The sequence below is a fragment of the Diadema antillarum genome, unplaced genomic scaffold, assembly GCF_040938485.1.
Source record: "Diadema antillarum isolate AM-2024a unplaced genomic scaffold, OU_Dant_1.0 seq00000738_RagTag, whole genome shotgun sequence".
Lineage (NCBI taxonomy): Eukaryota > Metazoa > Echinodermata > Echinoidea > Diadematoida > Diadematidae > Diadema > Diadema antillarum.
The window spans coordinates 12,501-17,931 of record NW_027271636.1 but is presented as its reverse complement, the minus strand read 5'-3'; positions in this window follow the sequence as shown (position 1 = coordinate 17,931).

The window sequence follows — 5,431 nt, the reverse complement described above, 5'->3', positions numbered from 1 at the left end:
AACTGATTTGGGAGATATGGCAGCAGCAACGTGCTACATTGCCAATCATATGGATATACGATTTCTGACGGAAAGTACCTGGTATACAGCCAAGCTATTACGGTTTACCTGGACCACCGAACAATACCTACTTTAGTAAGCTTACAATTTTCAAAATTTTGACTCCGAGGGAAGATCATCTTAGGATATAATACAATCAACAACTGATTTGGGAGGTATGGCAGCAGCAAAACAGCGCTCAGTGTCATGCCCTGTTTTTCTTTTCCTTTGTCTCTTCTGTGCTGTGTATCGATTTTGATAAATCATATTTGTTTTTAGATTTGTAATTGTGTTGAGTATGTGCAATTTAAAGATAAATTAAGCAGAAGTGAGGTTTTATTGCAGCGCAGTATTATGTATGTGAACAACAGCTTTGTCGTCTTACTGGAATTTCGAGATCGCACACAATGCCGTACCATCCCGAGGGAAATGGAAAAGTAGAGAGAATGAACAGGACACAGGTGAAGTAGGTATATCTTTAGCAAATACGCTGTAGATTATGATGTGATGAATTGTGTAAGATATTGAAGTTTGTAAGAGCGCCATATGAGAAATTATGATCAGGTTATTGTATTATACGTTACGAGGTGATGTGCCAAATTTACTAAAGTTCTTTTTCCTGCTAGATATTCAAGCGTTAATGTTGGTAGAGTGTTATTTTAACAGCTTCCTCCAACAGTTTATTGCACGGCTGTGACTAGGGGTATTCAAGCTGTCATAGAAATGAAATAATGAAGGTATGTTAATAAGTCAGTGTCCTAGAGTAAAATAGTCTGGTCGTCTAATATAGTAAAATAGTATTATAGAGTGAAATAATGTAATAGTCTAGTGATTACTTTGAACAATAATGCGATTTTATTTACCAAGGGTGATCCCTTCCTCGTTTGACTAGCAGAAGTCTTTATATTTTGCGATTTTAACTCAACCAACTATAAAGGGGACCATCTAATGTTGCAGGGTCGGGGATGGCATTGTCATAATGTTGGCATGGTCATAAGAACGTGATGCCTGTCTTTGAGTACACTTTCAATAGGCAGGGAATGAGCGAAGGAGTCAATAAAACAGATAACCCTTTGCATGCGTTGAACGCCTACTGGAACAAAAATCTCATAGCTTTTACATATTTTTCAAAGATCCGGACACAGAAGAGGTTTAAGAGAAAATCTTCCTGCTCGCATCTACGATAATCTACTTCTGTGCTCACCCAACTTATTATAATTATTATGTGTATCTTAAAGGGATCGTATGGTTTTGGTTGAGACCTAATTTCAGGTTTCTAACATTTTTTGGTGAGATAACGAGAAACCTCTTATGAAATATGAAAGAGCGTGTAATTCCATGAGGAATTCAACGTTTATTTGATGAAAATTGGTTTTGAAATGGCTGAGATATCCAAAAAAGAGCAATTATAATAAAGTGTGGGACCCACACTTAATCACGATCGGTTTGTTTTACTTTGTTTTTGGATGTTTCAGTCATTCCAAACCCGATTTTCATCAAATAAACTTTAAATTCCTCTTAAAATGTTATGCTCTATACTATGTCATTAGTGTTTTCTTGGTATCTCGCAAAAATTTGAAAGCCCAATTTTCATCTCCACCAATACTGTACCATCCCTTTAAAGCTCTTGCTGTGAAGAATGTTTTATGATATGCACCGCATTGATGACAAAAATTTCGAGAGAGACTATCCTACGACTTTAATTCATGAATTAATGAATACATTAATGCGGTAAATGTCATTTGAATGTAAGGTCACATTTCATTTGATTTCCGATCATTGTTATCCCCATTACCAAGTGTCCTCCCTCCGTTATATTGTAAAATGTTATTACATCAATCGATTAACCTGTAACCCTTCACGCGGAGCATCTGTATCATTTGGATCTCCAGCAGTTAGACTTCTCCCATTACTGTTTGTATCATTAGTACCGTCTTTGACATCATAGCTGATACTCTTATCACTTGAAAAAGTATTGGATTATAATAATTCTTCCGAGTTCTAGAGAGTTCTCGAATGTTCCGATCCATTGGTTTCATGGTATAATACATGTTAATACATTATATCGATGAGAATTATAAAGTATTAGAAGCTACGCGTTTCTTCATTTGCCCCCTTTTTGCCAAGGTTAGAAATGTTTGTTAGCCAATTTGTCTGTTTCTCATTGTTTGATTTTCAAACAATTCATGAAACATGCTATAGTTGCACGTATATTGACCCAGGTTTGTCTTGGAATAATCCGGATTCAAAATTATGTGGCGTATCATTTATAGTTTATAGTATACTCATATTATAGTCTGAACGAAGTGAGGCCGTTTTGTTAGTTTACTAGGAAAACGTTGCTGATGAAGCCTTCTGCAAATAGACGTGTAAGTAGAAAAGTTTACATTCAAGAATTTAAAAATATTGGAATATGTGTACCGTGAATTAAGAAGTCTATAATGATTATATTATGAGAACAAATTGTATCTAAACGATTAAATCAGATTTTCGTTAATTGTCTTTGTATAAGATACTAGTACGCATTATTGAATTATTCGCACTATGTGTAGTAGGTATTACAGCATGGTTGTTCAGATTGTGTGCTACCATGCAATAACAATAAAAATGATTTTTAAAATTGCATTGATTTGTCTGCATCGTTATCGTTAACCGGGAACTGGTTCTACACATTGCACCAATTGCACAATATACTCACACTTTCGTGAACAGAAATGTGGAAAACATTAAAGGATCGCTCCAAAAAGAATACAACAAATACGAGGATTTAAGGCTATCACCTCGTGAAAAGACACAGAATTTTATTTGTTAAAACATATTTGCTTCAGTATTTATCCATTCATGTGAAAGATTGCCCTTTAAGAATTACAACTCATTTTTCAAAGGGGTCTTGAGTGAAGGCGCAGTAATTACATTTCTGAAATGTATCGAAAGCACTGACATTCGTTGCTACTAAATCATTCATTCATATTTAATTTATTTTGTTTCCACTTGGGCACTTACTTCAGCCGAGGATTCTTCTTTTACAAGGGCTACAAAAATTAATGGTTTGAAATGTAATACAGCGTGTATGAAAGCCCCAATCATCAAAACCTTATCAACATCATACGATTCCAGGCTACAAATCACAATCCCTACCACCCCATATTACTCGTATAGTCTGAACGAAGTGAGGCCGTTTTGTTAGTTTACTAGGAAAACGTTGCTGATGAAGCCTTCTGCAAATAGACGTGTAAGTAGAAAAGTTTACATTCAAGAATTTAAAAATATTGGAATATGTGTACCGTGAATTAAGAAGTTTATAATGATTATATTATGAGAACAAAATTGTATCTAAACGATTAAATCAGATTTTCGTTAATTGTCTTTGTATAAGATACTAGTACGCATTATTGAATTATTCGCACTATGTGTAGTAGGTATTACAGCATGGTTGTTCAGATTGTGTGCTACCATGCAATAACAATAAAAATGATTTTTATGCCTCCGCCACGAAGTGCTGCCGGAGGCATTATGTTTTCGGGTTGTCCGTCCGTCCGTCCGTCCGTCCGTCCTTCCGTCCGTCCGTCCGTCCGTCTTTCCGTCCGTCCGTAATGAATTTTGTGGACAAGGTAACTATCAAAACCTGTTGAGGTATCCTAATGAAACTTGGCTTGTATGTGTATTAGGGGGTTAAGTTGTGCCTATCAACTTTTGGGTGCACGTGCTCAAGGTCAAAGGTCAAAAGGTCAAGGTCAAATACATAAAATTTCACTATTTCCACCATATCTATGCAATGCCTGAAGATATTTTCTTGAAACTTAGTGTATACATGTATTACCCAATTTAGATTCTCTGGTGAAAGTTTGGGTCATGAGGTCAAAGGTCAAAGGTCAAAAGGTCGAGTAAAAGTATTAAAACTTCTTTTTTTTTCTCTGTAAATTGGAAAATTGTTCAAGGTATCTTCATGGAACATAGTATATACATGTACTGACTGGCAGTGATTATCTAGAGAATGTAGGGTTCATGGGGTCAAAGGTCAGGGGTCAAAGGTCAAGCGCAACACTTCAAAATTTTACCATTTCCCTCATGTTCATGCAATGCCAGCAGGATTTTTTTTTTTTTTTTTTACACTTGGTGTATGCATGTGTAACCTAATAGAAATTCTCTGGAGAGTTTTTTTTTTTCTTTTCTTTTTTTTGCCTCAAAGGTCAAAAGGTCAAAGATCAAGTGAAAGTGCTGAACTAACTTTTTCCTCCATATCTCGGAAGTGGCTCAATTTATCGTGAAACTTACTGCATATTTATGCATGTTCTACCTGAAAGTGATTATCTTATGAATTTTAGGGTCAAAGGCCAGATGAACATGGTAACAATTTACTATTCAGTACAGAAATTGCACTTTTTCTCCATACCCGTACCATGAAAATTAGTCAATGCATAAATGTATGAATGGGTCAAAGTCAAGTTAAAGTCCTTAAATCCCTGAATACATGCTCTCCTATTCATCCAATTAAACCAAGGTCAAGGAAGGTGAACATTCAACACATTTGTGACAAACTTGTCATTTCAATATTTTGCCAGTTTTGTGAAGATGTAATCACACATTGTCCACCTGTACTATCTAGACCTATTAGGAGAATCATGCATTATGGCGGAGGCATACCAGTCGCCATAGCGACATTTCTAGTTAAAATTGCATTGATTTGTCTGCATCGTTATCGTTGACCAGGAACTGGTTCTACACATTGCACCAATTGCACAATATACTCACACTTTCGTGAACAGAAATGTGGAAAACATTAAAGGATCGCTCCAAAAAGAATACAACAAATACGAGGATTTAAGGCTATCACCTCGTGAAGAAGACACAGAATTTTATTTGTTAAAACATATTTGCTTCAGTATTTATCCATTCATGTGAAAGATTGCCCTTTAAGAATTACAACTCATTTTTCAAAGGGGTCTTGAGTGAAGGCGCAGTAATTACATTTCTGAAATGTATCGAAAGCACTGACATTCGTTGCTACTAAATCATTCATTCATATTTAATTTATTTTGTTTCCACTTGGGCACTTACTTCAGCCGAGGATTCTTCTTTTACAAGGGCTACAAAAATTAATGGTTTGAAATGTAATACAGCGTGTATGATAGCCCCAATCATCAAAACATTATCAACATCATACGATTCCAGGCTACAAATCACAATCCCTACCACCCCACACTGTACCAACCCTGCAAAATTATGTTAGAAATGGATTTTCAAAAACAAACGCAGTGCGGTAGAATCCTGCTTCGCAGCATGAGGAGCTCCAAGAGTTACTTTGCGGCCAATTCGGAGTTAGCTCATGGGCACATTGGTAGTACATGACTTTTTTTTCTCCCTCAGTCGGTTCTGGGTACTTCACTCGTTT